The sequence below is a fragment of the Oncorhynchus keta genome, chromosome 34 (genome assembly GCF_023373465.1).
Source record: "Oncorhynchus keta strain PuntledgeMale-10-30-2019 chromosome 34, Oket_V2, whole genome shotgun sequence".
NCBI lineage: Eukaryota > Metazoa > Chordata > Actinopteri > Salmoniformes > Salmonidae > Oncorhynchus > Oncorhynchus keta.
This window is the reverse complement of record NC_068454.1, coordinates 79,320,867-79,332,907: the sequence shown is the minus strand read 5'-3', so window position 1 is coordinate 79,332,907 and position 12,041 is coordinate 79,320,867. Positions and strand designations below refer to the sequence as shown.

Below are 12,041 nucleotides of genomic sequence, written 5' to 3'. Positions count from 1 at the left end.
TACCCAGAGAGACTCACAGCTCTTAGAGACTTACCCAGGGAGACTCACAGCTGTAATCAAACCCAGAGAGACTCACATCTCTTAGAGACTTACCCAGAGAGACTCACAGCTCTTAGAGACTTACCCAGAGAGACTCACAGCTCTTAGAGGCTTACCCAGAGAGACTCACAGCTCTTAGAGGCTTACCCAGAGAGACTCACAGCTCTTAGAGACTTACGCAGAGAGACTCACAGCTCTTAGAGGCTTACCCAGAGAGACTCACAGCTCTTAGAGACTTACCCAGAGAGACTCACAGCTGTAATCAAAGCCAGAGAGACTCACATCTCTTAGAGACTTACCCAGAGAGACTCACAGCTCTTAGAGACTTACCCAGAGAGACTCACAGCTCTTAGAGGCTTACCCAGAGAGACTCACAGCTCTTAGAGACTTACGCAGAGAGACTCACAGCTCTTAGAGACTTACCCAGAGAGACTCACAGCTCTTAGAGGCTTACCCAGAGAGACTCACAGCTCTTAGAGACTTACGCAGAGAGACTCACAGCTCTTAGAGACTTACCCAGAGAGACTCACAGCTCTTAGAGGTTTACCCAGAGAGACTCACAGCTCTTAGAGACTTACGCAGAGAGACTCACAGCTCTTAGAGACTTACCCAGAGAGACTCACAGCTCTTAGAGGCTTACCCAGAGAGACTCACAGCTCTTAGAGACTTACGGAGAGAGACTCACAGCTCTTAGAGACTTACCCAGAGAGACTCACAGCTCTTAGAGACTTACCCAGAGAGACTCACAGCTCTTAGAGACTTACCCAGAGAGACTCACAGCTCTTAGAGACTTACCCAGAGAGACTTACAGCTCTTAGAGGCTTACCCAGAGAGACTCACAGCTCTTAGAGACTTACGCAGAGAGACTCACAGCTCTTAGAGGCTTACCCAGAGAGACTCACAGCTCTTAGAGACTTACCCAGAGAGACTCACAGCTGTAATCAAAGCCAGAGAGACTCACATCTCTTAGAGACTTACCCAGAGAGACTCACAGCTCTTAGAGACTTACCCAGAGAGACTCACAGCTCTTAGAGGCTTACCCAGAGAGACTCACATCTCTTAGAGACTTACCCAGAGAGACTCACAGCTCTTAGAGACTTACCCAGAGAGACTCACAGCTCTTAGAGGCTTACCCAGAGAGACTCACAGCTCTTAGAGACTTACGCAGAGAGACTCACAGCTCTTAGAGACTTACCCAGAGAGACTCACAGCTCTTAGAGGCTTACCCAGAGAGACTCACAGCTCTTAGAGACTTACGCAGAGAGACTCACAGCTCTTAGAGACTTACCCAGAGAGACTCACAGCTCTTAGAGACTTACCCAGAGAGACTCACAGCTCTTAGAGGCTTACCCAGAGAGACTCACAGCTCTTAGAGACTTACCCAGAGAGACTCACAGCTGTAATCAAACCCAGAGAGACTCACATCTCTTAGAGACTTACCCAGAGAGACTCACAGCTCTTAGAGACTTACCCAGAGAGACTCACAGCTCTTAGAGGCTTACCCAGAGAGACTCACAGCTCTTAGAGGCTTACCCAGAGAGACTCACAGCTCTTAGAGACTTACCCAGAGAGACTCACAGCTCTTAGAGGCTTACCCAGAGAGACTCACAGCTCTTAGAGACTTACCCAGAGAGACTCACAGCTCTTAGAGGCTTACCCAGAGAGACTCACAGCTCTTAGAGACTTACCCAGAGAGACTCACAGCTCTTAGAGGCTTACCCAGAGAGACTCACGGCTCTTAGAGACTTACCCAGAGAGACTCACAGCTCTTAGAGACTTACGCAGAGAGACTCACAGCTCTTAGAGACTTACCCAGAGAGACTCACAGCTCTTAGAGGCTTACCCAGAGAGACCCACAGCTCTTAGAGACTTACCCAGAGAGACTCACAGCTCTTAGAGACTTACCCAGAGAGACTCACAGCTCTTAGAGACTTACGCAGAGAGACTCACAGCTCTTAGAGACTTACCCAGAGAGACTCACAGCTCTTAGAGGCTTACCCAGAGAGACTCACAGCTCTTAGAGACTTTCCCAGAGAGACTCACAGCTGTAATCAAACCCAGAGAGACTCACAGCTCTTAGAGACTTACCCAGAGAGACTCACAGCTCTTAGAGACTTACCCAGAGAGACTCACAGCTCTTAGAGACTTACGCAGAGAGACTCACAGCTCTTAGAGACTTACCCAGAGAGACTCACAGCTGTAATCAAACATGTTTTCACTTTGTCATTATATGTGTAAATGGGTGAGAAAGTATATTTTGAATTCAGGGTGTAACACAACAAAATTTGGAAATTGTCAAGGTGATTGAATTCTTTCTGAAGGCACTGTGTGTGTTTAACCTTATTTTCTCTGTGCACTCAATAAGGCCCTGTCTCGCTCATAATGCTACATTGAAGCTGTTTAGTACTGCTGTCAGATATAGAATCGCCAATCATCCTCTCCCCCGCCCCCTCCTCCATTAATTCTTATGGCTGCAGGGGCAGTATTGAGTAGCTTGGATGAAAGGTGCACAGAGGTGCCCACATTCACGGCCTGCTCCTCAGACATAGTCGCAAATATTTGCATATTATTATTGTATTGTATAGTATTGTATAGAAAACACTCTGAAGTTTCTAAAACTGTTTGAATTATGTCTGTGAGTATAACAGAACTCACAGAAATTCCACTTCCTGTTTTTTTTCTGTGGGTGGTAGATTTTCAACCAAGCTCGCATTGAAATTACAGCGAGATGTGGATGAGTTTTCACTTCCTACACCTTCCACTAGATGTCAACAGTCAATAGAACTTTGTCTGATGACTCTAATGTGAAGGGGGGTCGAATGACACAGGAAATAGTCACCACGGCCACGAGTTGACCATGCGCGTTCACAGGGGAAGCACCTGCGTTCCACCGCTCATCTGAAGTCATTATAATTCTCCGGTTGGAACGTTATTCAAGATGTATGTAACCAACATTCTAAAGATTGATTCAGTACATCGTTTGACATGTTTCTACTGACTGTTACGGAACTTTTGGACATTTCGTCACGTTATAGTGGACGCGCTTTCTGACTTTGTAATTGTTTACCAAACGCGCTAACCAAAGTAGCTAATTGGACATAAATAACGGACATTTTCTAACAAATCAAGCATTTATTGTGGACTCGGGATTTCTAGGACTGCATTCTAATGAAGTTCATCAAAGTTAAGGAAACATTTATCATGTATTTTCTGGTTTCTGTTGTCTCCAACATGGCGGCTAATTTGGCTTCTGTTCTGAGCGCCGTCTCAGATTATTGCATGTGTTGCTTTTTCCGTAAACCTTTTGAAAAATCTGACACCGCGGTTGCATTAAGGAGAGGTATATCTATAATTCCATGTGTAAAACTTGTATTATCATCTACATTTATGATGAGTATTTCTGTTGAATGATGTGGCTATGCAAAATCACTTGATGTTTTTGGAACTAATGAATCTAATAAACCAATGTAAACTCAGATTTTTTTATATAAATATTAACTTTATCAAACAAAACATGCATGTATTGTGTAACATGAAGTCCTATGAGTGTCATCTGAGGAAGATAATTCAAGGTTAGTAATTAATTTTATCTTTATTTCTGCTTTTTGTGAAGGCTATATTTTGCTGGAAAATGGCTGTGCTTATTGTGGTTTGGTGGAGACCTAACATAATAGTTTGTAGTGCTTTCGCTGAAAAGCTTATTTGAAATCGGACACTTTGGTGGGATTAACAACAAGATTACCTTTTAAAATGATATAAAACACATGTATGTTTTATTAATTGTAATTATGAGATTTCTGTGGTTTGAATTTGGCGCCCTCTATTTTCACTGGTAGTTGTCATATCGATCCCGGCATTGGGATTGCAGCCATAATAAGTTCTAATGACCAATCAGTTAAAACTCTGTTTCTCTACCACTTGCGATGTCAGCACCCACCTCTACCCCCCCCCCCTTTCTCCCCTCTACATCTCTCTCTCGTCCTCTCCCTATCTCACAATGCATCACTCAATCTCTCTGCATCTCTCCCTCTCTTTCCCTTCCTCCACCTCTCCCTCTGCGTCCCTGTTAACTACTCTGTCTCTGCATCTCTCCCTCTCCTTCCCTTCCTCCACCTCTCCCTCTGCATCTCTCCTTCCCTTCCTCCACCTCTCCTTCTGCATCTCTCCTTCCCTTCCTCCACCTCTCCTTCTGCATCTCTCCTTCCCTTCCTCCACCTCTCCCTCTGCATCTCTCCCTCTCCTTCCCTTCCTCCACCTCTCCTTCTGCATCTCTCCTTCCCTTCCTCCACCTCTCCTTCTGCATCTCTCCTTCCCTTCCTCCACCTCTCCCTCTGCATCTCTCCCTCTCCTTCCCTTCCCCCACTTCTCCTTCTGCATCTCTCCCTCTCCTCTTCTTCCTCCACCTCTCCCTCTGCCTCTCTCCCTCTCCTCTCCTTCCTCCACCTCTCCCTCTGCATCTCTCCCTCTCCTCTCCTTCCTCCACCTCTCTCTCTCTGTCTCTCTCTGTTTCTGCATCTCTCCCTCTCCTTCCCTTCCTCCACCTCTCCCTCTGCATCTCTCCCTCTCCTTCCCTTCCTCCACCTCTCCTTCTGCATCTCTCCCTCTCCTCTTCTTCCTCCACCTCTCCCTCTGCCTCTCTCCCTCTCCTCTCCTTCCTCCACCTCTCCCTCTGCATCTCTTCCTCTCCTCTCCTTCCTCCACCTCTCTCATTGCCTCTCTCTCTCTAACTCTCTCTCTCTGCATCTCTCTCTCTCTCTCTCTCTCTCTGCATCTCTCCCTCTCCTCTCCTTCCTCCACCTCTCCCTCTGTATCTCTCCCTCTCCTTCCCTTCCTCCACCTCTCCCTCTCCTCCCCTTCCTCCACCTCTCCCTCTCCTCTCCTTCCTCCACCTCTCTCACTGCCTCTCTCTCTCTGCATCTCTCCCTCTCCTCTCCTTCCTCCACCTCTCCCTCTGCAGCTCTCCCTCTCCTCCCCTTCCTCCACCTCTCCCTCTGCATCTCTCCCTCTCCTCTCCTTCCTCCACATCTCCCTCTGCATCTCTCCCTCTCCTCTCTCCACCTCTCTTTTTGCGTCTTCGATCGGAGGGACACCGTCCAGAAAAGACATAAAAAAGTAGAAAATAAGATTATTTATTTTGAGATGCAAAACGTAGACTGACACCTATTGTAGTTCCTCCAGACAGTCTCTCAACAACCAGTTATGTTTTATTTGTTAGTGTGTGTTCGTGTGTGTGTATGGTTCTTTTGTTTGAAGCAGTGCTGAGCTGAGCTGAAGCCACAGAACCTGGTGCCAGCCCAACATGACTTCTGTCCCCTCTCTGTCCAGTTCCCATCATCACACATATCACATTCATTAACACATGGCCAAAGGACAATAACATCATCATCAGTGAAGGATTTGACACAGAACTCCCTACATTAGCCAAACTGGGCATGAAGACCCGGAAAACAGAAGAAATGCACAATAATTGCACAGAATTTAAATTCAATATCATAATGCAAATTCTAAATTATGTAATTCAAATACAATTTATGTTCCCACTGAAATTGCTCAGTGGGGGGGGGGGGCATGCTCCCCCGGGATGTTTGTTAAATATTTTTTTAGGACTGTTAGATGGTCACTTCTGGTGACTTTTTAAGAGGAAATTCTACAAAATGTCTCTTTAAAATAATTATAACCTGTAGCCCAACTGATGCAGCATAGCGGCTTTAAATAAGCTTAAGCATGGGTTTGCCAACCTCCATTTACCCCAAATGAAAATCCCCAAAGACTCTGAATGCATCAAATGCAATAAATATGCGTTATAACTTGTCAATCTGATCTTAAAAGCGCATCTTGGCAGAAATATGGATATATGTTGTTGTTTTTTGAGTGGTGGCAACGATTTAGAAGCCGCGGGGCTCCTTCTCAGAAGAAGTCCTTGGAGGCGGCCTCTGCAAAGTTGGGTGCGGCCATGAGGATTGCAATGGTACAAATGATGTTGAACACACTGAACCCCACCAGACACAGACGGTCGATGACCACTGCTGCAAACTGCCACTTCTCTGCCACGCTCACCCTGCGGTCCTGCTCACGGAGACCCTCGGCCAGGAACCGCACCTCCACCAGCAGGGCCTGGAGCTGGGCCTCTGCTTCCCCAGCCTGGAACACCCTGACCTGGGCATGGCAAGTACCCACTCCACTTGCCCCAGCCCCATCCTCCACACAGCTGGAACCTGAGGATGAGGGGTCAGGGTCTGGAGATGTGGGGGGTTGTGGCAGGGGGCTACCCAACATTGTGGAGGAGGGTGGGTGGTGGTGGAGGATGCGGGTGTCAGAACCCCTTCTTTCTTCTCCTCCTCCTCCTCTTCCTCCTCTCCAGGTGACAGCAGGGTCAGGTTCAGGAGGACTCTGGAAGCCCATGTATGGCAGGTGTCCATTGGGCTGAGCGTGGGGGATGGAGGGGAGATTGGCGTGTAGGTTAAGAAGGGGCTGGGGATATCGATTTGGGTTAAGGTGGATATTAGGCTGGGGGTTTGGATTATAGTTGGGATAGGACTGGAGGGTAGGGTTGGAAGGTGGGTGTGGTAGGGGCTGGCTGAGCTGGCTTAGACTGGCCTGCAGAGAGGTGAGGCTCTGGGGGAAGGTTAAGGGGGCTGGGGTGGTGGTGGTGGGGGGGGGCAGAGGAGCAGATCTTGGTCTGGGGGTTGGAGGGGCTGTGGTGGGGTGTGAGCTCACCCCACTCTTCTGGACACTTCATCCTCAGAAACCATGGAACCCACTGGAGTAGAACCAACTCAACCTGAGAGACACACACAGTAAGTAAGTAAGTAAGTGAGTGAGTGAGTGAGTGAGTGAGTGAGTGAGTGAGTGAGTGAGTGAGTGAGTGAGTGAGTGAGTGAGTGAGTGAGTGAGTGAGTGAGTGAGTGAGTGGTGGTGAGTGAGTGAGTGAGTGAGTGAGTGAGTGAGTGAGTGAGTGAGTGAGTGAGTGAGTGAGTGAGTGAGTGAGTGAGTGAGTGAGTGAGTGAGTGAGTGAGTGAGTGAGTGAGTGAGTGAGTGAGTGAGTGAGTGAGTGAGTGAGTGAGTGAGTGAGTGAGTGAGTGAGTGAGTGAGTGAGTGAGTGAGTGAGTGAGTGAGTGAGTGAGTGAGTGAGTGAGTGAGTGAGTGAGTAAGTGAGTGAGTAAGTGAGTAGTAAGTAAGTAAGTAAGTAAGTAAGTAAGTAAGTAAGTAAGTAAGTAAGTAAGTAAGTAAGTAAGTAAGTAAGTAAGTAAGTAAGTAAGTAAGTAAGTAAGTAAGTAAGTAAGTAAGTAAGTAAGTAAGTAAGTAAGTAAGTAAGTAAGTAAGTGGACCCAGTGACCTTCTGTGGCAGAACTAACTGAGAGAGGGAGAGGACACACACACACAGAACACAATGCATTTGGAAAGTATTCAGACCCCTTTCCTTTTTCCACATTTTGTTATATTACAGCCTTATTCTAAATGGATTAAATAAACATTTTTCCTCATCAATCAAAACTAACAAAATACCCCATAATGGGTGTATTTGGAGGGCAAATTAGTTAGGATGACATCTATGAGGGTGCCTGTGTTTACTGATTTGGGGTTGTACCTGGTAGGTTCATTGATAATTTGTGTGAGATTGAGGGCATCAAGCTTAGTTTGTAGGATGGCCGGGGTGTTAAGCATGTCCCAGTTTAGGTAACCTAGTAGCACAAGCTCAGAAGATAGATGGGGGGAAATCAGTTCACATATAGTATCAAGGGCACAGCTGGGGGCAGAGGGAGGTCTATAGCAAGCGGCAACAGTGAGAGACTTGTTTCTGGAAAGGTGAATTTTTAGAAGTAGAAGCTGAAATTGTTTGGGTACAGACTTAGAAAGTAATACAAAACTCTGCAGGCTATATTTTCAGTAGATTGCAACACCGCCCCCTTTGGCAGTTCTATCTTGGCGGAAAACGTTATAGTTAGCGATGGAGATTTCAGGGTTTTTGGTGGTTTTCTTAAGCCAGGATTCAGACATGGCTAAGACATCTGGGTTGGCAGAGTGTGCTAAAGCAGTGAGTAAAACAAACTTAGGGAGTAGGCTTCTAATGTTAACATGCATGAAACCAAGGCTTTTACGTATACAGAAGTCAACAAATGAGAGCACCTGTGGGGGTGGGAGTGGAGCTAGGCACTGCGAGACCTGGATTAACCTCCACATCACCAGAGGAATAGAGGAGAAGTAGGATAAGGGTACGGCTAAAGACTATACGAACTGGCCGTCTGGCACGTTCAGAACAGAGAGTAAAAGGAGCAGGTTTCTGGGCACGATAGCATAGATTCAAGGCATAGTGTACAGACAAAGGTAAAGTAGGATGTATAGATTCAAGGCATAGTGTACAGACAAAGGTAAAGTAGGATGCATAGATTCAAGGCATAGTGTACAGACAAAGGTAAAGTAGGATGCATAGATTCAAGGCATAGTGTACAGACAAAGGTAAAGTAGGATGTATAGATTCAAGGCATAGTGTACAGACAAAGGTAAAGTAGGATGTATAGATTCAAGGCATAGTGTACAGACAAGGGTAAGGTAGGATGTATAGATTCAAGGCATAGTGTACAGACAAAGGTAAGGTAGGATGTATAGATTCAAGGCATAGTGTACAGACAAAGGTAAGGTAGGATGTATAGATTCAAGGCATAGTGTACAGACAAAGGTAAAGTAGGATGTATAGATTCAAGGCATAGTGTACAGACAAAGGTAAGGTAGGATGTATAGATTCAAGGCATAGTGTACAGACAAAGGTAAAGTAGGATGCATAGATTCAAGGCATAGTGTACAGACAAAGGTAAGGTAGGATGTGAGTACATTGGAGGTAAACCTAGGCATTGAGTAATGAAGAGAGAGATATAGTCTCTAGAGATGTTTAAACCAGGTGATGTCATCGCATATGTAGGAGGTGGAACAACATGGTTGGTTAAGGCATATTGAGCAGGGCTCGAGGCTCTACAGTGAAATAAGACAGTAATCACTAACCAGGACAGTAATGGACAAGGCATATTGATATTAGAGAGAGGTATGCGTAGCCAAGTGAACATATGGTCCAGTGAGTGGTTGGGCTGGCTGGGGACACGGCGATTCAAACAGTTAGCAGGCTAACAAGCTAACAAGCTATCCTTGATGAAAACCTGCTCCAGAGCGCTCAGGACCTCAGACTGGGGCAAAGGTTCGCCTTGCAACAGGACAACGACCCTAAGCACACAGCCAAGGCAACACAGAAGTGGCTTCAGGACAAGTCTCTGAATGTCCTTGAGTGGCCCAGCCAGAGACCGGACTTGAACCCGATCGAACATCTCTGGAGAGACCTGAAAATAGTTGTGCAGCGACACACCTCATCCAACCTGACAGCTTGAGAGGATCTGCAGAGAACAATGGGAGAAACTCCCCAAATACAGGTGTACCTAGCTTTTAGCGTCAATCGCTGCCAAAGGTGCTTCAACAAAGTACTGAGTAAAGGAAATGAATACTTATGTAAATGTCATGTTTCATTTTTTATATATATACAGGTATATATATATATATATATACATTTGCAAACATTTCTAAAAACCTGTTTTTGCTTTGTCATTATGGGTTATTGTATGCAGATTGATGGGGAAAAAACGATTTAATCAATTTTAGAATAAGGCTGTAAAGTAACAAAATGTGGAAAACGTAAAGGGGTCTGAATACTTTCCGAATGCACTGTAAAGTAAGTAGATAAGAGGAACCAGGTAATGTACTGCAGCAGAACAAACTGCACCTGATATAAAAGGACAGGACACACACAAGGTGCAGACATTCACAGATATGAGATGAACACACACAGACATTCACAGATATGAGATGAACACACACAGACATTCACAGATATGAGATGAACACACACAGACAGTCACAGACACACGTCATGATCAGTAGACAGACAGAGAGCCTCACCCATTGAGGCATGTCTCCACTGTTGGGGTCGTGGTGATGGTACTGAAGTACAACTACAGTCGCCACCACTGACATCCCTACGGTAACCATGGTACTCACAAAATACTGACCTAGGATGGAGACACAGTATTATAGTACACTTATACAGAGACACACACCAACACCAACACACATACACATTCACTGACCTATCAGTGGTATGCAGTCTGAGGTAGCTGGCATAATCTCAGCCACCAGCAACATGAAGAAAGTCTGAGAGAGAAGAATTGTAATGCCTGGAGAGAGAGATGTGGAAAAGGATATTATTACACTGGGAAATACAGCAATACTTGTGGGTAGTACAATTCTCCATCTCTCTGCCAACTCACCCCACCCATCCATCTCTCCCCCATCTCTGTCCTTCCCCTCCACACTCTCTTTCTCTCTCCCCATCTCTGTCCTTCCCCTCCACACTCTCCTTCTCTCTCCCCATCTCTGTCCTTCCCCTCCACACTCTCCTTCTCTCTCCCCATCTCTGTCCTTCCCCTCCACACTCTCCTTCTCTCTCCCCATCTCTGTCCTTCCCCTCCACACTCTCCTTCTCTCTCCCCATCTCTGTCCTTCCCCTCCACACTCTCCTTCTCTCTCCCCATCTCTGTCCTTCCCCTCCACACTCTCCTTATCTCTGTCCTTCCCCTCCACACTCTCCTTCTCTCTCCCCATCTCTGTCCTTCCCCTCCACACTCTCCTTATCTCTGTCCTTCCCCTCCACACTCTCCTTCTCTCTCCCCATCTCTGTCCTTCCCCTCCACACTCTCCTTCTCTCTCCCCATCTCTGTCCTTCCCCTCCACACTCTCCTTCTCTCTCCCCATCTCTGTCCTTCCCCTCCACACTCTCCTTCTCTCTCCCCATCTCTGTCCCTCCCCTCCACACTCTCCTTCTCTCTCCCCATCTCTGTCCTTCCCCTCCACACTCTCCTTCTCTCTCCCCATCTCTGTCCTTCCCCTCCACACTCTCCTTCTCTCTCCCCATCTCTGTCCTTCCCCTCCACACTCTCCTTCTCTCTCCCCATCTCTGTCCTTCCCCTCCACACTCTCCTTCTCTCTCCCCATCTCTGTCCTTCCCCTCCACACTCTCCTTCTCTCTCCCATCTCTGTCCCTCTGCTACGCTCCCCACCCCTCTTCTCTCCCTCTCACTGTCCGTCATCTCCCCACCCCTCTTCTCTCCCTCTCACTGTCCGTCATCTCCCCACCCCTTCTCTCCCTCTATCTCTGTCCCTCCCCTACCCACACCGTTCTCTCCCTCTATCTCTGTCTCTCCCCTACCCACACCCCTTCTCTCCCTCCATCTCTGTCCCTCCCCTACCCACACCCGTTCTCTCCCTCTATCTCTGTCCCTCCCCTCCCCTACCCACATCCATTATCTCCCTCCATCTCTGTCCCTCCCCTTCCCACACCTGTTCTCTCCCTCCATCTCTCTCCCGCTTTCTGATTGTAAAAATCACTTGAGGTTTTCTTGGACCGCTGCAGAATTACTGACAGAGAAACAATAAAAGAGAGGGCAGGTATGGAGAGAGACAGAGAGACAGAGAGAGAGAGGGCAGGTATGGAGAGAGACAGAGAGACAGAGAGCGAGAGAGCGAGAGAGCGAGTCATACAGCAGGACCATTATCTCATCTCTAACACCTGAATTATTTTTCATCACTCTGAACTATAATTTATTTCTCTTCTATCATCTTTCCTTACACCTCATCATCTTCCCTTACACCTCATCATCTTCCCTTACACCTCATCATCTTCCCTTACACCTCATTATCTTCCCGTACACCTCATCATCTTCCTTTACACCTCATCATCTTCCCTTACACCTCATCATCTTCCCTTACACCTCATTATCTTCCCTTACACCTCATCATCTTCCCTTACACCTCATCATCTTCCCTTACACCTCATCATCTTCCCTTACACCTCATCATCTTCCCTTACACCTCATCATCTTCCCTTACACCTCATTATCTTCCTTCTTTTCATCATATTTTACATGTTCCAGTGCCTCAGACCTCTCCTTTTCACCTCCAACATC

At 46.8% G+C, this 12,041-nt stretch overlaps 1 pseudogene; it reads right to left on the bottom strand.

Annotated features, from left to right (window-relative positions):
• Positions 1-5,152: 5,152 nt before the first annotated feature.
• The window catches only part of LOC127915316 (neuronal acetylcholine receptor subunit alpha-7-like), a 33,779-nt pseudogene continuing 26,890 nt past the window's right edge, over positions 5,153-12,041 (bottom strand).